This window comes from Macrobrachium nipponense, chromosome 2, assembly GCF_015104395.2.
Source record: "Macrobrachium nipponense isolate FS-2020 chromosome 2, ASM1510439v2, whole genome shotgun sequence".
NCBI classification, from domain to species: Eukaryota; Metazoa; Arthropoda; class Malacostraca; order Decapoda; family Palaemonidae; genus Macrobrachium; species Macrobrachium nipponense.
Window position 1 is genome coordinate 82,912,078 of NC_087201.1, and position 26,871 is coordinate 82,938,948.

A 26,871-nucleotide genomic window follows, 5' to 3' on the forward strand; every position below is an offset into this window, starting at 1 on the left:
ATATATATATATGTGTGTGTGTATGGGTGTGTGCGTGCGCGTGTATGTATGTGTATTTATTTATATTTGTATATAATCATCGAGGCTACAACAGCCTCTTAGGAACAACCATAGATTGTGATTGCGAAAATTAAAAAGTATGTAAAATAACTAGCTTAGATTTGTGATATTTGTGTGCCGCAGTATATCTTTCCTAGCTCAGTCAAACTAATTTTTTGTTCCTTGGAGGAAGATGGGAATTAAAGGATGTTACCTTAAGTTGTTCTCTTTGGTATTCTTAAGAGTAATATGCACGTGGTTTTGCCGCCACTCATATACTTAGTTGTCATGTTCCACTTTGGTTGTGACCCAACATAGTTGCGAAAGTTTTTCGTATGCCACATACTATTAACAGTTCATCTGTGCAACTTCCCTTCCATAGAGGAGAGTTGGCTCAATAGTCCTTTCATACAGTCCAACCTTAGCCCCGATCTTCTGCAGACATCATGCTACCTTTTCACACGATGCTGATAGTAATACATCTTTCAGCTACCTCCGACACTTGCCAGCTCCTTTTATGCCTGTCATTCCTGTAAACACTGACCGTTCACTTTTGCCTCATTTAAAACAAAAACATCCCACCTTCTCTCCTTTAACACTTTTCCTGATTTGCATTTCTTCACTAGGGTTTCACAGCCACACTTTGAAAACCCGGGCATTTCACCTCTTAGGTTACCTTAGGTCCAGTGTAACTCATTGGAATACACCTGTAGTGTTCTGTATTCACATGGGATAGGAACCGACTAGTGAAGTAAACATTCTAACTAATAGGAAAATATGAATATATATGTATATATATAAATATATAGATATATACACATATATATATATATATATATATATATATATATTATATATAGCATCCGAAGAGTAATTATCATTTGCGTTGCATCTGACTAAGGTAGTGGTAAACCCCATGAAATTTAAAGATTTTTGTAATTCCAAAGTATTATATATAAAAAAATCTACACAAGAAGTCTTTATCTACCGCATTCGTCAGTATGTGATTATGGTTTGTATAATGTCTATTTTTAAACATAATTTTTCAAAAAGTTCTATCCCTTTCCTTAATTGATGAATGTACCATTACTCAAAATCCATTGCTGTGCTGACAGAAAGTGGAACAGCTGTGTTAATTTTACGGCCACCTGTAATGGTTAAAGGAACAAGTAATCGCCAGTACACTTGTTTGTTCAGTGTAGTGAAGTCCTATAAATTGCTCTGTGACATTCAAGAGGTTCTCGAATGTTTATTCAGGAAGTTTGAGGTAAGGATCTGCTATGTAGGGAATGGAACTGTGGGTGACTCGAGACTTTTTCCTACGAGGGATTTGGGGAAAGTTTGATTAGGGGTTTGGAAAGGAATGTGAAAGATGGGTCGTTCTTGGAAATGGGAAGTATGTTCATGTTTGGTTTTACTTTCCAGGGTGTCCTAATTACTGAAGTCAGTTTTGTATCAGTTTTACAAATATTTATTACCGAGGAATTTCTGAATTGCAGTTCAGTCCTCAGTACTTCCTGTGACTCCTTCGTAATGACGGCATAACAGTAGCCAATTACGAAATCTTTGTCAAATGTTTTCGTGAACTACATTCTTTGATTTGTTGGATCAGCTTTCTCAAGTTATCATTAGTGTCTGTTCATCTATTTGTGTTAAGTTCTTGTTGAGAGTAAAGGTTTTGTGTGTAGGAATATTACGCACTATTATAAAGATAATGGAGACGCAGTGACCATTCTTATGATGATACGTATTAGAATGAGGTTATTTTTTAGCTATTATAACATAACCAATAGAGCTCCGTGTAATTGGAGTATACATAATGGTGTATAGCATGTTAAAGTGAAATTATGTAGGCTTCATTTAACAAAAATGTTTAAAATGTGGGTTTTCCGGTAATTTTTTGTTTCGAATGATTTTGACATTGATGTTTGCTAGAAGTGCATTTTTAGATCACTTAACAATACCCACTTGCCACATACTTACATGCTGTTCAAATGTAGTCTTAACTAGTCGGGAAGGACCAAGCTTCCTATGTTAGGTTAGGGTATGTTCAGGTGTACCCTGAATTTCACTCGTATGACTTACAGCACTCTATGAATAGTTTAGGTTAGTGGGGTCCAGAACCAACACCCATCCCTCTGATGACCAAGTTCAGACTCGATGCCTTAGGTTAGGCTAGGGAAGAGTAGGTTAGGACTCTTCCTTGTATTTCCCGCTGCCATTTACAATACTATAGGTTAAGTTAGGTTGGGGTGACAGTTGGGCAAAGTTCCTTCAGTCAGTTAGAATTTGGCACCTTAGATCAGGTTAGGTTAAGGAGAGTTGGGTGAGGGTTCGTCCCTTTGATTCTCTCATAAAATCTATAATTCTCAAGGCCAGGATAGGTTTGGGGTCCAGACGAGGCCTAACCTCTCCAGTGAGGTAGGATCTTTTCTTAGTTATTCTCCCATTCGTTGAATTTTTAATACGCTTCGTCTTCTTATCAGCTAAACTCCATTTAATGGTTTACATACTATATTTGAAATCTTTATCGGTCATGGGGGTAGCTTCCCACAAAGGAGGAAATAGGATACGACTAAAACATATATTGTCAGCTGTAGATAAAAGGCATTTTTAATGTGATTTGTTCCATTCAAAATCAATATTATATTTGCTGACTGTGCATTCCCTCCAGTCCTCGCCCACCCATCTGCAATTTACCTTCGGGCACAGTATTGATAAACGATATTCTCTCTCAAGATGTTTTGTGATTCGTTCGGATTATTATGATCGGAAATGCACGAAGAAAGTAACGGTTAGGGTTGGAGAGAGCAGAGAACGCCTGCAAGACCGAGTTTTGAGTTAAAAATAAGAATACTGAAATGAGATTGTTTGTATTTAAGTGACTTCGAAATCTGAATCGTAGGAATCGTATGGTTTAAGATTGACAGAAATGAAATATCTGAAATCTTGTCGATGGTTGATTTCTTAACAGATGTCGTTAAGACACCAGTTTGTATACGGAAAAACGTTGGCATTTAAGTGCTAACTTGGCTACCGAGGTAATGAAGTATTTACATTCAGTGTTTACTAAAACGTTAGAATAAAACTCTATGGCTATATATTGGAAAATCACTTAATATTACTATTAAGTGCACGACTTCCTTAATATTACTATTAAGTGCATGACCTCCTTAATATTACTATTAAATGCATGACCTTAATATTACTATTAAGAGTATGACCTCCTTGATATTACTATTAAGTGCATGACCTCTTACGCTCTTACAAGAGTCCCATCTTCTGTAGCTTTACTAGATTCGCCGCTAATCGTACCTTTTCAATTTGCAGATCTCTCTATTTCGCAGATTATTTATAGCGCCTCTGCTGTGTATCGGTTAGTATTCACATTGATTGTCCTTGACTCACAATATTGAATATGTTCTCATTTACTTGTATATTTTTCTTTTACATCTATAAAAAGAATATAAGAACAGATGATGTGATCTCTTGTCATTATGTATGTATGTATGCATGTGTATGTATATATATATATATATATATATATATATATATATATATATATATATATAGTATATATATATATATATATATATATATATCGTCTTTCAAGATACCAGTATTGGTTAAATTTCTCATATTATAGAGGATCCGTACCATTTCATTTATGGGTGTAAAACTCAGTGAGACGTACCAGGCTAAAGCAAAATAGGTTAGTGTTTAAAGTAACCCAGAGATAGCAAACTAACGTAGAAAAATAAATAAATACATTGTATCCGTGGCTGTTGTTATGAATGAAAAATGAAAGGTCTGGACGCTAGGTAACGCCTGGAAAAGTATGTCTTGCCTCATTTGCTGTCATGAATGGAAAGGCCAAAGATGTCAACGATAATGCTTTAGATATGTATACGGCAAATTTCATGGCATTAGATATTTGAATGAATTCCGTGCAGATCTGAACGTGCTGCTGATTGACGATGGGAGGGGGGGTGGGGGACACAAATGGCAGAGCAGTCGAGCTATTTCTAGACTGAAACGGAACGTATTAAAGATAATGATAGCATACGGATTTGCGATGCTAGTTACGAGAAGGGTGGGTAGTATATATATATATATATATATATATATATATATATATATATATACATATATATATATATATATATATATATATAATATATATATATATATATATATATATATTATCGATCTCCCACACGCTCAGGCACGCAAGCACACACACACACACACACACACATATATATATATATATATATATAATATATATATATATAAATATATATATATATATATATATATATAATATATATATATATATATATATATATATATGTGTGTGTGTGTGTGTGTGTGTGTGTGTGCTTGCGTGCCTGAGCGTGTGGGAGATCGATAATAATAAACAAGGCTTTGAAGAACACAAACGAAACTCAGCTAAGTTGTACAAGAGATATATGAAGTTTTCAGTTAACATTTTGCCCAAGAAAAGCCGTCTCAGAGAGAACCCATAGGTTTCATAATCTGAAACTTCATGAAAACAGAAAGGGAGAAATAAAAAAATTAAATTCTAAAGCTGATAATATGGACTTGAGGGCTTGAATTCTAAAGAAACCTTAGAAGCTCAATTTCATTATTGGGACAAGTCTTGTCTCGTAACTAGGCTTTCCTTATAGCAGAGGCACGAGGGAACAAATCGTAGGGTTGACTAGTTTGTTATGTTATATACCATTGAAATACTTGCGTGTGTGTAAGTAGTCACAGCTAGGAAAATCCTGCATTGTTCTGTTATATTTGTAGCTCAATTATTTTTTATTGTGTCAATCTATATATATAAAATGCAATTTCTCTCTGTTTGTCTGTTTGCTATGCACGCCCAGACTATGAATGCTAAGGCTACCATATTTTCACCATAGACTCTCCTCCCCCCAAAAAGGTTTAATAGTCAAAAACCAAAATTCAAGGGCCGTTTCTAAGGAGGGTTCATAACCCCTCTTTTTCATACCCCCTCATTTTTTACAAGTTTCGGAGTTGACTGCTACGGTTCCCAAATTTTTACCATAGACTCACTTCCCCCAAGGAAGGTTTTATTCAAAATTCGAAAATCAAGGGCTGTTTGTAAGGGGGTCATAACCCCCCTTTTTCATACTCCCTCATTTTTTACAACTTTCGGAGTTGACATCTATGTAGAAGTGTTTCTGTAGGTACAACGTGGGGGCCATAGGGCACCCTTAGTGGTAAGGACTGCAACCCCATGGGAATGGGGCCCTGACGCTTTCCCACAATATTAGGAGGGGAGGAGACCTATACCCTTTCGTCTTATCGGCCAGGGAGACGGGGGTCATAGTGTACTTACCTTGACCTTGATAGCAAAGGGGGCACAGCCTCTCTTAGGGGATTAAGGCCCAGATGGTCAAAGATGGGCCTACTGCGTTCAAATTTGGTACCATGAGTTAAGATAAATGACTACAAACGCATTTAACATCAATATGAAAGTTTAATTATAGGCTGACGTTTATCAAAGGGCCTTTAAGGGGGACCTCACTATGAAAATCTTTCCCTCACAACCTGTCGCAACATGTATGCGCCAGCTGTCGGCCGGCAGTGCCTGACTGAGCAGGTCAGACGCAATAGCATTGGCTGGGGAAAAATGTACGTCCAGGTCATTTAGAAGTGAAAGTGCTTTTGATAACACATCCGAAGGACTTTTACACTGTCATTTGAACATTACTTAAAGTTCTTTCATTTGTTTTCTTGAGATTATTTTTCATGCATATTCATTCTTATATCATCATTTGCTTCTTTGAAACTATTTGCAGTTATTCTAAGCTCTTTGTAAAGTGAAATTTAAATTTACTGCCCTAGTAGATGAACAGGGCTTATGTTGTAATTCTATGTAATTACACATTTCTGTTTGTCCATTTCAGAATTTTTGCTTACGTTTTCATTCTCTCTCTCTCTCTCTCTCTCTTATATTATTATATATATATATATATATATATATATATATATGTGTATATATATATATATATATTTATACACACACACATACATATATATATTATTGCGTTAGGTTGTTCCTCTGCAATTGAATTGTAACGGAGTAAATTACCTATAGGAACCATAACGTAATTGAAAAAAATAAAAATAATGGCTTAGGGCCGACTTCAGAATGAAGGAATTTAGGTAAACTCAGAGGTTTAGCTTAATTACATATATTTTACCACTTTACTAGAGTTACTCTGGATTACACCTGAGGGATGTTAAAGAACACTCTGGGTCATAAGATGAATCTAGTGAGGCTATACTCGCTATTGCAGAACTTGGAAGGCTAGAAACGTTTGGTCTTAATGAAAAAGAACAGTGGAGGTTTGATGAATTCCTGAGACACACATCACAAAAGTCCACCTCCCACAACAAGGCAATTGATAGGTCGTTAGCAAGTAAATTTGCAATGTGACATAAATACACAGCTACAAAAACGTAGTCCGGGTTTGCTCAGACAAAAGACTAAATGCATTCCCATCTGCTTGGCTTACGTTACTGAGAAATCACAGGTTACATTGCGTGCCGGTAACTAGCAATAACATTTACAACGGGGATGCTTAATTATTCACAGAGCACAATGGGAGGAACTAGGACCATATAACTGGATTTGTCCTTCTTCAATGGCGGAGTGATGGAGGGCACACAATGGACAGTAAAATAATACGTTTCGTCGTCTTGAGGAATGAAGGAGGCTGCCAAGTGAGACAAGTGATCCCTGAGAAGGCCGGCGATCGTCTATGAGGGTTCCTTTTGTTGCTGTCCCTTTTATTACCTCAGCCAGGCAGAAGCCAGGTGTGCACCGGGCATTTTCCCCTCTCAGTTCCTAAATCAGTAGAGTTCCATGTGGCCAAGATGGCGGCTGCTTAATCCTCTGTCGTTCAGGTCCTGTGGAAGCAATAGGTAACGGCAGTCTATCGGGAACAGCTGTGAGTCATAGCGAGAGCGAGTCAAAGAGGTAGTGGAAGGGGACTAGAGTGGCTGGTGCTTATGGATTTTCAATTAAAATAACCAAGTTATTAGTTATGTGAGCTTAGGGGTGTTATAATTTAGAACAATATGTATTATATGTATATACGTATACTGTATATGTATGATATATATATGCATGATATATTAACTGTGGACAGTGTAGATGTTCATTTCTCAGTGGTGTTTGCGTTTAGTATTATGTTTAAAAACCCTTGTTATCAATCACTAGCTTCACAAACCTCGTTTTCAGTCGTATGGTCCGTGGGCAGGACAAACGTTGGCTTTTAATGAAGTGCTTTGAGATTTTCATCCAAGTATTTGTAGGAACGAGCGCAAGAAAGGGGAGCAATAAATGATTTGATGCATGATTTATTGCGCAGTAATCCAAGCAAAAAATAGAGGCAATGTAGTTGAACCAAATTAACTTTGGATCACTAGGTAAACCCTGTCGGTATCAGCACGTCATTAAAAAAATACATTCATTGTCTGAGTTTATAGTTCAATCCACGTCATTATTCCTCCAAAGGAAGGTTTATAGTCACGACTGCATAATTGAAGTTTAATTTCATAATTGAATCTTTTCCGTTGATTATCTTCAAAATATTCAAAACAAAGTTGATGCTCTTTGCTTATGACATCGTCACTTCGTGTAGCATTTCGAAGTGCGTGGCTGCACTTGTTTTCAGAAGTTGCAGTAGTGTGTGTCACCTGTCATGTATTATTTACTTGATGGACGTGATCAACATGACGCCACCCTACCGTAGAAAACTGTCCCCAGATGACTATACCGACCAAGGAGAGGAAATAATTATAGCATATATTTAACATATCAGCATTTTAATTTGTAGTCCTATCACACTGACAGGCTTATGGTTCTGCCATCTTCGGGATTTATAAATGAAATTGAATATTACTTGCGCTATTTATTAAAAGAATTTCAGTGCTATCGAAACTTATTTATCTGAATTTATTGCCTTTAAGAATAACCGTGAATTATCGATTACATGACAAGCTACTAGGCAGCACTTGCAGCTGTGGGTGCCTTGTCATGTATTACGGCGTTTGCGTTTTGTAGTTATCAAGTACGTTTATTCTTTCTTAAAGTTTTGTCGCTTATGAGATAGTTGAAACTGATTAAAAAGTCCTGGTTAGCTATTGTACTGATGGTAACTTGTTATTTTATTAATACTTTCTCTAAACTTGAAGGTAACTGTAAATAATTATTTGCTTGTTCAGGCTAAACTCATGTGTATAAAGAAACGCATGCATATATATATATATATATATATATATATATATATATATATATATATATATATATATATATATATATTTGTGTGTGTGTATATATATATATATATATATATATATATATATATATATATATATATATATATATATATATATCTATATTTATACGCATGCATACATATGTATTTCTATGTTTGTTTGTGTAAATGTGCATATAATATATATATTATATACAATAAAATCAATTTTTAAATCATTTAATGTTAATGTAGTGTTCTCTTATAACAATATCATTAAAAATATGCTAATCAGGAATAGTCCCGTAACAAATAACAACATCATTTACAAAATTCCTTGTAATGATTGCCCATCTTTTTACGTCGGTCAGTCAAGTAAAAATTTGTGTACGTATTAAGCAGCATATGTATTCAGTTAGAACAGCCCAGACTTCAAATGCACTGTTTATCCATTTGAGCGAAAAAATCTTATTGTATAAGTTGGGGCGATACCTCTGTAATTGCTAGGTCTAATGATTATGTTTCAAGAAATTTACTGGAATCAGCAATTATACAAATCACTAATAAAAACAACCTAAATCTTTGTCTGGGATTGTACCATTTGGACCCCTATGTTTGTAAAATGTTTATGAATGACCTTAAAATAAATGAACTGCTAATTAATTAGTCCCACATGTATATAGTTATTCTCTCTCTCTCTCTCTCTCTCTCTCTCTCTCTCTCTCTCTCTCTCTCTCTCTCTCTCTTGCTCGCTATATTTTTATCCTATTTTCGTCTTTTCACTCATTTTATGGAACATTTTTGTAAATTTCATGGTACTAAGTCGGATAGATCTCCTTGTTTTTTTAAAAAAGTATTGTTTTCGGGATGAATCATCTGTTCACCACGTGTGTGCTCTTCCAAGGTGTGGCTGCCTAAAAATCGCTAATCTTGCCCTCAGGCGTTTTCTCGTTTCTGAAGAGTGAAATCGACCTTATTGCTAATCTTGTAGTGTGAGTTTGGATAATAAGCCTACTTTTACTATGTTTTTGCTTTGTATGATCAGTTGTGCCTAAGTAAAGGGTCGTACTAGACCGAAAGTTCTTGGCGTTCTTGCCTTTATTTTTTTCCTCCGTGGCAAAAACCTTTAATTATACATAGCATCACGTTTTATATACTTCGTGATCAAGTTATCATATCATATATATATATATATATATATAATATATATATATATATATATATATATATAGAGATAGATAGATAGATATAGATATATATTTATATATCTATCTATCTATCTATCTATATATATATATATATATATATATATATATATATATATATATATATATAAATGTGTGTTGTGTGTGTGTGTGTGTATGTATTTGAGTATTGTTATCTCACCGAGGTAATTCGTCTTTCCGAATTTTGAAATTCAACTTTTCCCCAAAAAGTTAACCTGATTAGCATTTCTTCGATATAAACTTTTGTGACGTTCTTGATATTCGCATTAATTAGTATTTTTGTGTTTAAAGCATCAGTGTTTTGTATTTCGTTTTTCGATGTTGAATATAAAATGTAACAGAAAGGTAATGTTAAAATTGATGTTCAAAGAGGAATCTGAGTTGAAAAACAGACATTGAAGTCTACAGTGCGCACGTAACAACCTCTTAATTATCTTCAAATACTATTTATCTGCTTACGGAAGAAAATTTGTTTTGATAGAAGTTTGCAAATTTATAAAAGGAATTTTATCACATCACCTTGATCCATATACAATCATTAAGCTGAGAATTAATGTATTTTCATATATGTTAACCGAAAGGGAATTTATTAGTTGATAAAAAATTCGTCGGCTCATGGACTCGAACCACAGAAACCAAGAATTCTGGACGCACAGTGAACCGCCTTAACTCACAGCGAAGGAGCAATTTTAGTGTTATTCCTTTTCATCGATCTTTTCGAACGTCAAATTCTTAGACATACAAGAGTTTCCCTTCTATTGACCATTTCAAGCCCTGCGATGCATAGGTTTTCTTAAATATCTTTTTAAATAATAACTGTATCTTCCTGAAAATTTGGCGCAACATGTTTTACACCTTCCGCTAATATATGGCAATGTAATTAAGTACCCTGAATTAATAATTAAGGCACTTTACTTAGAGAACTTTCAATTTCCTCAATATTAGTTGTAAATATACGAACACCTGTCGTTGGTTTAGCCAAAGAGTTAGGAAAGAAGCCCCGCCCACTCTCTTTCTTACTCTGTCTCATACTTATGAATGGAATAGTGTACTACCATATGTTTTTTTTACGTTTTAAAATGTACACGAACTACCATTTATTACTGATGCCTTTTCATAAAGCCATTTGTATGTTTTTATTTATCATGTACCTTTCTTATCTATTTCCATGAGAATGGTGTGGTAGTCGCAACTTTAGATTATTATTGGATATATATATATGGAAAGAAAAAACAGATCATAGTTTATTTAAAAGTAAGATCACTATATACATTATTTTATTATATATATCCAATAAAGTATGCACATTATATACAGAAATTTTACAGATTTTGAAGTAAATTTTTGCAGTAACCATGAAAACAGCATAGACAAACAAAATAAAAAACTGGTGGATAAATATATCAAAACTTATTAATTACAGGACTATATATTCACACATATAAGGATATTTCAGCTCACTCCCCATCACTGTCTAAAAGCAGATCGTCCTCGTCATCACTGGCGACGTTGACAACGATTGGATCTATGCAATGCCGGACGTTGCCAGTAAGCCAGTATTCGTTCTCGAAAGCTTGACTTCGTTGGACAGCTCCTTCCCACACCTGTTTAGTGACAGCAAGCCTTGCTTCCTCCAATCTGGCCTTTAAGTCTGCCCTGGTGAAATGCCGTAACGATGAACGTACATATAGCTTCATATGCGCCCATACTTGCTCGATGGCATTGAGTTCAGGATGGGCGGGTGGAAGCCGGACGACAATATAAACAAACCTGAACAGCTTGTAACTTCTGCCCCTCTAATTTTCAGCGGGTATATTTTCCAGTATATATATACTCTAAATAAACCAAGAGGTCATAATAATCTCCCAAAATAATGAAACAAATAAATTTTATTGCATAAACTAATTTGGATACATAAAACAATAATCCATAGAGTAATTTAAAAATGTAAAACACTATACGTCATAATCGTAGATCGGTACACTTTCATTCATATTTTGTTAACAGGGAGAGAAAGAAGTGGGCGGGCCGTCTTTCCTAACGGTGTCCGAAAGTCTCAGTCAAATGCAAAGAAAATTGGAAATGTTCAAGAGTAAAGTGCCATTATTAATAATTTTAGATACTTAGTTATATTGCCATACATTAGCGGGAGGCCTAAAACATGTTGGGCCAAAATTTCAAGAAGATACAGATGATATTTAAAAAGATATTTAAGAAAACCTATGCACCGCAGGCCTTGAAATGGTCAGTAGCAGGCTATTGAGATTCGTTGTAACCAAAGCCAAACTCTAAAGTACTTTAGCCGGTGCCCAGCAAATCGTCTAGAAAATGGAGACTCATCCGAATTACAGATTTCGTTTTCTTCAAATTGACAAGAATGTCCCCTTAGTGCGATGAACCTTCCTCCATTCTGTAACATCAGAAGTCATTCCAGGCAAAAAGACCATTAATCTCGTGACCTGGAACGAATATTGGGAATGTAATTAAGCTTTAGGTCTGTGCAAACAGAGGGCATATAGCCACCTGAACGACTGAAAGAATCTCATCTTTCAGTAAGCAGGTGGAGTTCAGGATAGCTGTCCCTCACGACGATTTTATCCTAAGGTCCTGATTTCCTTGGTATCGTTTTCCAGGAGAAGCCTGTTGGTGTCACCTCCAGCCACACAGACACTTGACTGAATTTCACAGATGTGATACCAAACCGAGATGATGGTCGAATGCAGAGATGCCTTTGGATACGCTAACTGTACTTGCCGGACAATTACACTGCTAATGAACCCTTGTTCTGTTTCACCACTCACCATTCATGCTGTGTATTTTGATTCTGCTCTTTGAGTAGAGACAGTATCTTAGGACACTGAAAGTGCTGTGTTGATTAGAGAATCATTTAGAATGAACTCCTATAGTTGAAGATGTGAAGTGTGTAAATTGATTGGGGGATACTCTCTCTCAGTTAATTGTTAAAAAACGTCTTTGTCAATGATCTGTCGCCGCATTACTCAGGTATCCCCATACATTATTCTGCCTCCAGTCGTTTTGGAGAGAAGATGGATAGACGAATGTGATCCTCTTGCGTTGCATCATTCATGACCATTGCATCCCTCATTTTGGAGAACATTTGGATTTTGTGAACGCACTGAAACCGCACTCTTGTATGAGTATCAGTAGAAACACACACACACACATATATATACATATATGTAATATACATATATTTGTATGTCCGTATGCCTTATATGTCTAAATTACTAACCAGAGTGAATCATGCGAAGAAATATGGCAGGTGATCGATGCTCACGGAAAAGTTCAGCGCGTTAAAAGAACCAGTGATTAAAATCGTTATTAACGAAAAAGCATTTTATAAACGCCCCAGGAAGAGAGGCGGGAAATTAAATGAGTAATGGCATTCATCTTCTATTTGAGAGAAGCGAAGTCTTAATTAACTTAAAATCGCGAGAATTAAAGCGACATCCACGTCGTGCTTTTCATTTTTGAGAAGCGTCGGTTGATGTTGACTGTGTTTATGTATTTCTTGTTTCGTGATCAGTTCTGTAATTCTTCACTGACTGAATTTTCATTTTCATATTGAAGGAGCGTAACTAGCTTTAATTTCCTTTTGCATTCATGTTATTCTTCATTACATCTGTTTGCTTCATTCCCATCTATTAAATGTTTCGATTTCTCTTTCATTTCTTTAATTCCCTTTGCTAGTTAGTTACCTTTTATAAAATGAGTAATTTCTGTGTGAATTATAGTAAAAGATATTCTATGTGTTTTATATTTCTTATTTCCTCATGGAATCTATATTCGTTTCTGGTGTCTGATGATTCCATGAATCAAGTAGAACCCAGTGGAATAGGAGGAGAATCAGAAGTTTTCATTTTTGTTTGTTTCACGTTTCGAGTAGAAAACCATCACTTCATTTATTTAGAATCCCGTTGCTGATGTCTTCTGTCATTTTCCAATGACATCATTATGATTAGGTGTAATTAAAAGCATTCGGACTAGAGTTACTTTTAGAAAATGAAGAATATCTCTCCTGTGTTTTAACGATTGAGTGTTACAGTAAAGGCAAAGTTTCATTTCTCTCTCTCTCTCTCTCTCTCTCTCTCTCTCTCTCTCGCTCTCTCTCTCTCTCTCTCTCTCTCTAAGTTCATTTTACGACACACTTTACAATAATTTAGTTACACATTACCAAGAATAATGTTACTAATTTATGAAGACTTGTTCACGAAAAGTCGACTAGTTTCGGAAGTCATTTGCGTGAGGGACAAGGGAGGCAATTGCATCTCGTCAGAGAGAGAGAGAGAGAGAGAGAGAGAGAGAGAGAGAGAATAAGACGAGAGAGAGAGGAGAGGAGAGAGAGAGAGAGAGAGAGAGAGAGAGAGAGAGAGAGAGAACAATATGTAATTAGGAGAGTGCCTCACCATCCGAATCATCTCGGGTCTGTTCCAGCTTAATGATCTCTGCAGCAACCTCGAAGCCTGGCTGTACACACGTGCTTGGCCATTGCACATTATTTACTATTCGCGCCGTGGAGGCCATCGTGTAGCTGTGAAACGTCATTACGAACCCATGAATTCATTGGCAATTCAGTTCTGGATTTCCCTCACGGTCGGTTTCGGGGATGAGAATAATTCGACGCAATGAATTAGCCATGATGACCGCCATATGTTAAATGCCAAAAGGGTATCTGCAAGCTTCTGTCCATCAATACGGTCGGTGCTGCCGGAGTTTGTATTTTGCTTATAACAACTTTCTGGGGTTTTCATCTTTGGTCTAGAGTACAATATATTTTAAATACAGTATATTTTTCCTATTATTAATCCGAAGCAAAATCAGCAGACAACCAATCTGAAATAATTATCTGGAAGCTTGATTATATTTTTGGGGCACTGCAATAAAGATAACTTGAAATAAAAGGTCACCAGAGTTATCGCCAAAATGCGGACAGTCTTGCCTATACAGAGGAATCGAGTCGAGGAAACACCGTGGAAGTTGTGGCGTATTGATCAAGTATGGCTACCTAAAACTGTATTTTGTATTTTTGGGCTGTGCATAACTGCAGCAAGAGTTGCTTTACCTGGAAACCGTAATACTATATTTTCGTAGGCAACTGTCAACTTATTAGCAAAGATTAAAACCTCAAAAGGTCCTGGAACACCACCATGCGGAACGGAAGACTGAATTTAGACTTACTACATAATTATATCGTCAACAACTATCTACTTTCAGTTATTTAAAACCGCGAATGATTTCAGGAGCAAAATTTGATAAGGCTCAGTTTATAAAGTCGAAGGCTAACACTAAACAGTGCGAAAAAGTCTGGTCTTACATCCATTAGTGTCATCGAAAAAGGTATCGTCATATTGTGCCAGAAAGTAAGAGTACAGATTCATGGTATTTGCATCAGTAGTTAGAGAGCAACTTTCCAACCAACCTTAATGAACAAGCAGTAGATACTTTTTGTATTCTTAATGTTTACGGAATTTTTTGCTTTTCTTCCGTTCAAGTGGCAGGCTTAATGTCACCTAAGAGGTTATTACTTTTTAACTTGTTTGTAAGTAACGATTGAATTATCTGTTTACTATTTATTTGCTGGTATAGGTTTCTTCGGCATAAGGATGACCCCTTGAACCTTACAAGCAATAATATATATATATATATATATATATATATATATATATATATATATATATATATATATTATATATATGTGTGTGTGTGTGTGTGTGTGTGTGTGTGTGTGTGTGTGTGTGTGTGTGTGTGTGTGTGTGTGTGTGTGTGTTATTTCAACTCTCTTTTCCCTCTTTTACAAGCACAGATACACACGCCAGATACCGTTAATAATATTCTTTTTTCCGTTTTCAGTGACCTCAATTAACTAATTAACGTGTGCACTCTCTTAGGCCTAATGTAAATGAAAAGATTCTATTAATATCTGCCAATTCCCAGTTGGAGAAGCAAAGCACTATTGACTGACAGGTGTGGCTTAGCACTGCTTCGTGTATTCCTAAAATGTCGGAGTTCACAAAATTGAATGTGTTAAAAACTTCACTCTGTTATACAGACTTTCTTTCGAAAGAGCAATTTATATTTCATGGAGGTAACGCTGCCCTTTGGTTAATCAGTGCATTCGTAAACGCTATTTTTAACTTTATGCAAATTTTTTGTCGGCTCTACATTTGAGGTTTTCTGTCGTGAAACCGCGTTGATGGTATTTCTCGTTTGAGTTGCAAAATTATTTGATCGGTGCCAGTTTATTTTTGATTTCGTTGAGGTTGAAAGTCAAGGTTCAAGAGTTTTTGCGTGTTAGACTAGTGATGTTTTCTACACATACATATTACTTACGTACATTTGTGTAAAATATATAAAGTGCGCTTAGGTCCATATGACTATGCACAAATTAGTTCAATGTTGTGTATTTTGTAAGGCTTCTTTGTCTTCGGAAAACCGCATGCAGGTTCTGGCGGTCTGCTCCATTACCAATAAAATATACATAATACATAATATTTAATTAGGAGACTTGAAAATTATGTGACCCAGGAGTACTAGAGTTTAGGGGTGGATGCAACGACACAGCTGCTTTTTGGAACATTCCCTTCCCACGGGTCTGCTCAGTTTTTGAATATGAAATTCTGTTTTACAACTTCTCATAGTCTGCATACTATTATGTATAATTATGTGTTTGCGCGTTATTGTGTTTATGCAGAAATAAAAGTTGTATTGATAATGCTGTTAGCTTTTACTCGCACTTTTATAAGTGGACATATGTACAGTGAATCTCCCGTGATGGCGTTCAGGATAAAAGACATTACTTGTCATTTAACATCTGCACCTGTTCAACCCCCTTTAGGGATACCGACTGTTTAGACGGGTATTAAGATTAGTCTTAAAACTCTATATTTGCGAACCAAGACTAAAAAGTGAGATTATCCCAAAGATCAAGAGAAGATAAATCCTTTTAAATTAAAATAATCCATAGATGCTGCTCTTGCAGTCGAATGGAAAAACGTGAATGCAATAAAGTCAAAGAAGAGTGCAAAATGAAAAGTGGGTTGCTCTTAACTGATTAGCTTTGCAGTCCGCATGAGGAGAGCTAAGTGGGTGCCAGATCCGAGTAGGGATGCCTCCGAGTTATGTAACTCAGTTTAGGTGACATGAATAAAAAGCCTTGTAAATAAAATTCTTTATAAATAGAAATCTTCATCAATAAAAATTCTAATGACATTACCATTAAATTTACTGATTATTAGTTGTCTGACCTATATTTTGCGTTGTGGTAAAAAAATGGCCAGCTACTATTTTCATCTAACAGTTCAAACATTTAATGTTCTGATTATGTCTTTTTAATAGTCTTGACACATCCACAAGCATATGGCGGAGAGACATCATTTGCCATCTATTCCCCGTCATATGTCTCTTTCACTTGTCATCATGATTTTCCGAGTCCCATTCTGTAGCAATTAAGATACCTTCGATAGGATGCCAGCCTCTTTTTTTTAATCTCCATCCCCAGTGACCTGGTTGGTCCCACTGTCATGATCGAGAACTTATACAGTTATTCTGCGATAAATTAATGTCTTCGCTCTATAGTACGCTTAGATTACATTTTATTTGTTTGTTTACTTTCATTTCTCATTTCTCATTTCTGTTTGCATTCATAACAGTACGCTGAAACATAATATAGCATGATATAGACAAAGAAAATTTTTTTAAACAACGCACCTTAGATGATTAAAAAATAAAAAGTTGGTAAACTACAGACATCTGTTTAACTAGTGGCCTGTAAGTAAATTAATAAGGTATAGTAGGTGTTATTAATCAATATCAAATTACATGAATATCTTTTGGCTTTTAATTAAATTTGTAGGTTGCATTAAAAGTTATTGATCAACATCAAGCTACATAAATATCTTTTGACTTGTATGTAAATTTGTAGGATAAATTTGGAGTTATTGATTAGTATCAAACTACATCTACATATAAAATCCTTTGGCATGTAAGTAAATTGGTAGGATACATTTGGACCTATTGTTCAGTATCAAACTACATCAATATCTTTAACCTTGTAAGTAGGATACATTAGGAGTTATTGATCAATATCAAAGCACATGAATATATTTTTGGCTTGTATGTAAATTGGGAGGATACATTAGGAGTTAATCAATATCGAGTGACATAAATATCTTTAGGCTTGAAAGGAGTTATTAATCAGTATCTTAGTACACAAGTATCTTTTTATTTTTCTAAAATAAAGGTTGGTTTGTTAAAGCCTCTAAATTTAAGAGTTACACCGTGTGGCCGTGATATACTAGGATACTTTTCATTTTGCTTAATAAATCGCCCATACTTTTAAAACTTGTCGATACTTAGAAGGCATTTGTTTTTAATCTTTAAACCATTTTTCGATTGATGAGTGTACTCATTTATATTTTGCATTCATTTTAAGACTTGTCCCTCCTTGTATGATGCTCTCTCTGCCGAAAAACCAATACAAGTAATCTATCATAACCTTATTGTTTTTCTGTAAACACATTTCTCATCTTTGCCTAACTCACTTTCCCTGATCTTTTTATGTTAAAAATGTTGGGCTCCTGACGTAGAAGGAAACAAGAAATTGCTGGGGTGTCTCTGGGTTGGAGTAGTCTCCCTTTCTAGGAACTAGTTTTCCATTTTCATTAGTATCCTGGTCTGTGGATGTGCCTGTGGTGTTTATATTGTTGTAAGTGAAGAGATGGCTTTAAACACATGGTTAATACTGTAAAAACGCTATCTTATTTGTGCCGTGCTTAATGATTGATTGGACATGAAAAGGAAATTTGATATTGTAGCGAAGGCATGTGTAAGAAACTGCATCTACAAACTGACTGATTTATTCAGACAACAATCAGAAATGTAGTGCCTGACACAAGCCAAACAAAACAGAGGTCACAGTACAATCAATTGTATTTGCTAAAGGATGGAAAGATGTATATAAATCAATGTACAATATACAAATGAAGTTATGATGCATAAGCTGAAATGCTGAAATTATAATGCCTGTGATAATAATGATACATTTAACATAACTTATTTGTGACATATGCTGTGTTTCTTGTATATGCGCATTTTGCGCCCAGAGATACTTGTTGTGAGGAGATTAGCCGGCCAGGTGAGATGGATGTTGTGTATGGGTCCACGTGGAACCCTACAGTACTCCCCCACCTTTGGAGAGGCCTACTGTTGTAGTTTGCAGTCTGGAAGGTATGCTGGCTTTAGGCAGTCAATGGACACTCGTGTTGTTCTGCTGTCCACTGTCATCTGGTAGTCCTTGTTTCTTCCCTGGGTGACATGTTAAGGTCCCTATTAGACTGGCGTAACCTTTCGATGGTGCCACTAGCTTTTGGGTTGTAGGCCATCATGTGTATTATCTTTCTTCTCAGACTATCTGTGAAGGTGTTCCATAAGGTAGTTTCTGAAGTTGTCCCCCTGTCGCTCATGATGATCTGCAGGACTGTATTGCTTCAGGCCACCTGGTATTTCTGTTGATGATGGTGTACCCTTGGAGCATGGTAGAGGTCCCACTATGTCGACGAGGTTGTGGGCGAGCCAGCAGTGCATTGTGTGGAACTCTCCCATTCTGCTCTCTACATGCCCTGTGATTTTTATGTCTGACACAGAAGGCATTTTCTCTTCCAGTTTTTCATGCCCTTTTTCATTCCCCACCAGATGTACAGCTCTGCTAAAATTCAGGTAGTTGGCTGGCCTGATGGGTGGAGCAAGTTGTGGGTAAGGTTGAAAGTCTTCCTTCTGAGGCCTTCTGACAGGTAGGGGTGAGGTCGTCCAGTACTTGTTACTCGGGCGATGGTTGTCTCACTATTGCTCAACATAGCGGCAGTTACTGTAGGTCCATGTCGTCTCTTCGTGCCTCTGCTATTTTGGGATAGACTATCCTAAGCTGGATGGTGTTGACCCAATTTTGCAATATTGCATCTGCCATGGTGTTTGGTGAACCCTTCAAATACTTGATGGTGCAGGAGTGTTCAGCTGTTAGTGATAGGTGACGCTATTATTGTGCTGACCATGCATCTGCTGTCTTTGTGAAGGCATGCACCAATGGTGGTTGATGGTCTGTCTATGACGAACTGTCATCCTTCGAGCATGTGGCAGAAGTGACATTTGGCTTTGTGGACTGCTAGGGGCTCCCTGTCAATTGTTGGGTACTTTTGTTCCGATGATGGTTACTTCTTGCTGAAGAATGCCAACAGACAGCGACCATCATATGTGTCCTGTCCAAGTACGCCTCCTATGCAGTAGAAGAAATATTAATGTGGTTGCAGAGGTTGTTTCTTGTTTTGCTTAAAGAAATGCATTATCTTGATCTTCTGACCAGCTTAATGTTTTCATTTTTCCTTGTAAGCATTTGTAAATTGGACTCGTGACTTTAACAATATTAGGGATAATTGTACAATAATAGTTAATTAGTCCTGAAAATTCTTTGCTGTTTAATTATTGTTGGTTTTGGGAAGTCGGTGATTACTTTTACTTCTCTGGTAGGAGTTTAATGCTGTCTGGGGTTACTTGATGTCCCATGAATTCCACCGTTTTCTTTGCCCATTCACTTGTCTTCTCATACTACTAGTCTGTTTCTTTAAGTATTTGCAGCATCCTTTTGACATACTTAAGATGTTGCCGGGGGTGGGGCTAAATATGAGGATGTTGTTGACTTAGACCATGCCAAAGGTTGCCCTGCATTTCAAAGGCCAAAACAGATGTAGTTGAATGTGTACATAGGTGCCGAAAGGTTGATGACCACAGTCTTTTCTATGTCTTCCTTTGCTACTGGAACTTGGAAGTCTCCCGTCAGCAGATCTATTTTGGTGAAGATCTTTGCTCTGTTCATTTGGGTGGTTATGTCTGCTATGTTTGGCCACAGGCATCTGTCTGGCTTCGTTTTGACATTTAGTCGCTGGTAGTCTCCACATGGGCACCATGTTCCATTGGGTTTTGGTACCATGTGAAGGGGGGGAGGGGGGATTGCTCTTGGCCTGGGAGCTTTTTGGCATATTCCTACATAATTCGTTTCCTTGAACACTTGTTTGGCATAGACAAGTTTCTCTGGGGCTGACCATCTGAAGCGTGAGTGGACTTGTGCACCTTCCGTTTATATGTGGTGCTGGATGCTATGTTTTGCTGGTTTGATCGTCTTTGAAAACCTCTTGGTAGTCTTGTAGTTGGTTTATTTCTGGTGGTGGGGTAATTACTGTGATGGGGCCTATTTGCGTCCCTGTTGTTGCAATGACGACCTGGTGGTGGGTTGTTTGTGCAGCTGTTGTTGAGAGTGATACAGGAATTGTTTTCGGGATCAGTTGTTTTGATGTTATGTCCACTAGCAGGTTGTGTACTTTTACGAAGTCCGCTGCTAAAAGTGCTATCGTCACGTCTGGCATGATGAAGGTCCAACTGTAGTCTTTTCAGTTGAATGCCACATCCATATTTTGCTTCCCATACATCTTGAGTGTTGGTCTGTTGGCAGTGGATACGTGGAGGTTGGTGTGTGGGATGGAGTTGAGTCATTTGTGCAGGCTGTGTGGCACAAATGATTTGCTTGTTGAGGGGTAATTTTCTTCAGTCAGAAGATTATCTCTGCCCTGAAGAACCAAGCATCTGGGTTATGGGGCATGAATGAGGGTAGACGTATGGAGGCAGCAATGATGGTGTCACTGGAGAGGCCAGTATCATTGACTTGGCTGGCCATCTCTGTGGTCACCAATTCAGCAAAGGCATGAGTAAGAAGCTGCTTCTACAAACTTACTGATTTATTTAGACAACAAACAGACAGGTCAATAGCTCTTGCAAGCGGAAATGTAGTGCCTGACACAAGGCGAACAAAACAGAGGTCACAGTACAATCAGTTGGGTTTGTTGAAGGATGGAAAGTTGTATATAAAGCAATATACAATACGAATGGAGTTTGATACATATAGCTAAAATGCTGACATCGTAATGCATGTAGTAATAATGATACATTTAACATAACATTAATATGAATGATAGTATATGTACAAAAGATGCCTGACGTATGCTGTTTCTTGTTACGCGCATTTGGCTCACAGAGATGCTTTCTGGGAGATTAGGCTGCCAGGTGAGATGGATGGTGCATGTGGGTCTGCGTGGGACCCTGCAATATCTTCAAATTACAATGGTAGATTATGTCCAATGTCCGAACGAAAGTTCAGGTGAGAGATTTCACCACAGTCATGTAGTTATTGTTAAAGCTTCAGAATGGGAAGGATTTCGCTTAAGTGAACTGGCAGTGGTACGTTTAATTAAACCGTCAATATTCCCTATCTAGTTTTTGATAAGTGAGACAGTTTTCGTGTCATCAGATCATCAAACAGGTGCCAATTTCTTCTCAGATTTAATTGTCTCAAAGAGGTGTGCTATTCAATTGATCTTGACAAGTTTCATTGAGAGGATTCTGAAAGTCAATGGAAAAGGTAGTATGTAGGATACTTGGCCCCATATCAACTGCATGACAGAATCGATTGCTGATTCATTGTGCTCTTTGCCTTTAATTTTTTTTTGTCTAAGATTCATATTTCTGTATAATATGAACGCATGTAAGTACCATATATTCTGTCGTACTCTTACCACATATAGAACAGAACTTTGCTTGCAGATATACAACAGGTTTGATACTCAGGTCCTGTGCATGACATTGACCGTAGGTTATTGTTGTTTTGGTTACTTTATAACTTTGTATGGGATTATGCTAACAAACTGACAAAAACTAAACTAGAAACGTTACATCGTTGGTAGAATTATTTTAGCTAGACATGTGACCTTGAAAGGTCAAGCTTCTCCCTTCCCCATTCTCCCTCTTCCTTTTAAAATCTCCTCAGGATATGGGGATGGGATTTGATTGTCTGTTCCTTCAACATCCTCCCCACGTGGAGGGTTAATGCCTTCAGTGCTCGTCATGCGTTGTAGGCATTACCTAAGGTTCTTTACAGCATCCCTTTGGCCCCTAGTTACAACCCGTTTCATTCCTTTTACTGTACCTCTGTTCCAATTCTATTTCTTCCGTCTTACTTTCCACCTTCTTCTAACAGTTGATTCATAGTGCAACTGCGAGGTTTTCTTCCTGTTTGACCTTCCAGACCTTTTTACTGTCAATTTTCGTTTCAGCGCAACTCCCAGCAAAGGTCCCAACGCTTGACCTTTGGCCCAAGTTTTTAATTCCATCTTAATATTCAGCGTCCTAACGAATGACAAAGATGAAGCATTCCTTCTCGGCAAGTTAGCTTTGGCGTTCGACGTTAGCCCTGGATTTCGAGATAAATCTGCGTTCGCAATAATTACATGCTTCAGATAACGTGACTTCATTTGTCTTGCCTGTAAGAAAGTTTAAGTTCTCTCCAGAAGGATGAGAATTATGACTTAGTGCTTACAGTGAGTCAGACACATCGATGTGTAAAGCGAAGCATCCTTGTATGTTACATTCACGGTTGGTACCGTATATCTAGAGACAACCTCTCTCTCTCTCTCTCTCTCTCTCTCTCTCTCTCTCTCTCTCTCTCTCTCTCACACAGATTTACGCATTTTTATTACGTAAATAAGCAAAGTTCTTCCGTACGAGTCCCTTTATTTCCCTCCGCTGTGGCGTTACTGGAGATGCATTATGACGGCACTAGTGCGCAGCGCTGCAGAGATTTTGATTTCATGCGTGTGACGACAAGATGAATAAGACAATTTTGCTTGTTTGGCTACTTAAAGAAAAAATAAAGACTAGTAAAAGGAACACTCGTCATGCATGAGTTTTAGCTGTCTGTGGTAACCCACTTTCCTCCTGACACTTGTCACCTATAAAGATTTGAAAGTGGGAATCATTTCTGTCCTCCTTTATCTAAAAGCAATTTCAAGCGAATTATTCAGGGAGTATCCCTGGTTGTTCAGTTATATTGAATTGCCCTGTAAATCGTGGATTAATTAGATTGTGTTACCGTTCTGGGAACTTGATAAAAATAGCAGATCCGTTTAGATTTGTCTCACGGTTACGACATATGTCAATCTTTCTGGACATGATTGCCCAAGAAAGTCTTCTATACTTTTATAAATGCTCAGTGCACACCCAGTTTATTTTTATATCATGTGAATCGTATAAATCTAAGCAGTTTCACTTCCCTGAGCCACTCTTTAACTACTAAAACAAGGGGACCTCCCCAAGTCCAGTAAACTTGCACAGTTTTAATAAACCTGTTCATACCTAAAACAATAGCACGTGTACCCCGCCCTGATTAGTTTACCTCCCCCTCAGCTTTTGTGCACTTTGTATGTACTAAAGCCCTATCTTTGTAACGCTGCATCTGCGCGACGTCCGTTTCTCCCTTGCAGACAAAAATTTAACTTATGCCTTTTTTTCTTCTTCTTCTTTTTAAGCAGTCTCCTCTTCCGCGTATATAACCGGAGTACCATAACAATCTCTGGTTTATCTTTTTATCACTACTTTATTATTTTTTATCCTGCCTTTAACATCATGCATTTTCATATTGAGGAGTCCAACCACCCACTAGAGCATTGTGGCCGGCTCTCATGTAAATACTGCTTTTTAGAGAACTTGAAAACAGCATTTTGATAGGGATAGAGGGAGATATTCTTGGTGCCTTTTAACGCAGAGTCCGCAGTTTCAATATTGTTTATAGATTTTTGTAGACTAGTTTCGTTAAAGTAACTATGACCCGAGTAAAATAACTTTTTGAATGTAAAATACGTTCAGAATAATGGGTAGGCAAACTTTTCTACTTGTGCAAGCCTCTGAACTTTATAGCCATAGCATATTCATATGATTAATTAGGGAAGACAAATAAATCACAGTACACTGCATAATGTAATTACTTCTGTTTTCTTCGTCATCGAAGAGGTGAAATTATACCATTGAAATAATGTGAACCTTGGTCCTGTAAGAATTCAAAAGGGCAAGATATTCGAAGTTATTGTGTTTTTGTACCTCAAGTTGTTATTTTCCTTATTAATTCCATTATATATTGATAATTGTCAGTATACATTTCATGATAATGTGCGTTTTTTAAGTTCCGTCTATTTTTGGACGCCCACGAGACATAATTTTGGTTGCATGTGTCACAGGAAAGTGATCATTTTTTGTTAGTAATCAGCTGATGAAAAAGGCTGTGTGAATACTGTCCACATTTTTTTACATGCTCTCTTTCTCATAACGGTAAAATGGGTTCGTTATTTTGTCATTTAATTGTCTAAAATTTTTTCTTCATTTGTACGTTGTCCATTATTGTCCGTCATATTTTAGGAATTTGAGAAACCGTAGGGTTTTGAATTATAGACAGTGTATTAAACGTGGTTGAAGATTAAGTCTCTCCTTTTGAACTCTTGTCCTCTCATTCATTCATTAATAATGTGAAAGTAACGTAACCGACTAATTCTTGCTTTATTTTTATTATCTAATTTACAGTGTTGTGTAATCGTCTGTTTCCTGATTTTGCATTTTTATCTTATATATTTTAAACAGTTATTATACCTTGTATTTCCTATAGACTGGCCATATAAATCTTTAGCTTATGATTCACATGTAAAAGCTCCTGAAATCATGTAGCGATTTGATTCAAAGACTAATCAAAGTTGTCTGAATCGAGGTAATATCAGTGGGAATGAAATATTCGTTAAGGGGGAGTGAAATGAAGTACCGGCTATAGTTGAGGAATGAGGGACCCTTCGGGTACTAGACGCTACCCAGGAAATTCGTTTATTGTTCTCAAATGCTGCGTTAAGGCCCAAAATTCATTAGAAGGTCGGGTATATCGTTCATATAATTCTGATCATTAGTATTATATGGTAGTAAGAGTAAATTTTGTGTTCATTCTTTATTGTTTTTACACTACGCATATATTGCCGCTTTTAATACATTGTTTAATCCATAATCAGGTATTTCAATTTCTTGCCTGTATTCATAATATGTATTTCATCACTGACATATTAAGGACCACATACACATATGTAATAAAAATACAAAAACACTTCGATTATTAGTCTAACTCCCAAAATAAGTTTCCAAAGAAATTACAGTCTACTTTATAGGTCACAATCAGATTGACAAGATGTAGTGAATAGTTGGTAATTGCCAAAAGCATAGTAGACAAGCTTGATTTGATAACTGCTATATCCAGTGTCAAGCAATTTTTATTTATTGGCTATCTACCTATTTAACTGAAAAAAAAAAAATAGCCAGTACCGTATATTGGCTTTAAACCTTCACCAATAATTATCGTCAGAATGGTGACTTCATGAGGCTCCACCCACTTTCGCCTCGTTATAATTCAGGATAACACTGAAGGCTACCATGGGCATTGTTGGATTAGAAAATTTAACTTCTGGTTATAAAAACTAATTTTTCGAGTAGTTGTAAGAAGTGCTAAATGATCCTCAAGGATCCCAGCAGTTGGTCTAAACGTTTAATTCATGTATATTACTGTTATACTGTTGCGGCACTACTGCTACAGTAGTATTACTACGCTAGCACTGATACCCCACCCACATCTATGTATCGTTCCGCCATTCATAAAGTCTTTGGGTTTCAGAGCCGATGGCATTTCTGTCTGGTGGATGGGCGGGGCAACATTTAGTCAAAAGGTATTTGTTTACCTTGCTTACGTAATGAATGTTTTTCGACTCTTGGCTCGTAATCATTGGCCATGGCGTCGGGTAGATCATTTTTACTCTATAAAAATCAAAACTATCGGGTTTAGGTTATTGATAATGCTGACAAAATTTGTGTGTGGTTGTAAAATATACATATGTCAACTTTCAGCTACATCCGATGCTTTGACAAGGAGCAAAGTCCAAAAAACCGTGTTACAGAGACCCTGAATCTCATAGTAGTTGAGGAATGAGGGACCCTTCGGGTACTAGACGCTACCCAGGAAATTCGTTTATTGTTCTCAAATGCTGCGTTAAGGCCCAAAATTCATTAGAAGGTCGGGTATATCGTTCATATAATTCTGATCATTAGTATTATATGGTAGTAAGAGTAAATTTTGTGTTCATTCTTTATTGTTTTTACACTACGCATATATTGCCGCTTTTAATACATTGTTTAATCCATAATCAGGTATTTCAATTTCTTGCCTGTATTCATAATATGTATTTCATCACTGACATATTGAGGACCACATACACATAAATGTAATAAAAACATAAATATGAACGCTGATTTTTCCATTCTAATGCTTTGACCATAAAGAAAATTCACATAAGCAGAAATATTAGTGTTTTTTGTAAAAACTATATTTCAAA

At 36.7% G+C, this 26,871-nt stretch overlaps 1 protein-coding gene across 5 annotated transcripts in view; it reads left to right on the top strand.

Annotated features, from left to right (window-relative positions):
- Positions 1 to 26,871, top strand: part of LOC135220726 (transmembrane protease serine 11D-like) — a 496,130-nt gene that overhangs the window by 318,245 nt on the left and 151,014 nt on the right. Inside the window, exon 1 of one of the 5 annotated variants that reach the window (XM_064258160.1) lies at positions 1,214 to 1,306. The exons of the other annotated variants lie outside the window; for them this stretch is intronic. The gene's annotated coding sequence lies outside the window, so the exon portion shown is untranslated. Of the gene's footprint in view, positions 1 to 1,213; positions 1,307 to 26,871 lie in introns of those variants that run through there. 5 annotated transcript variants of the gene reach the window in all.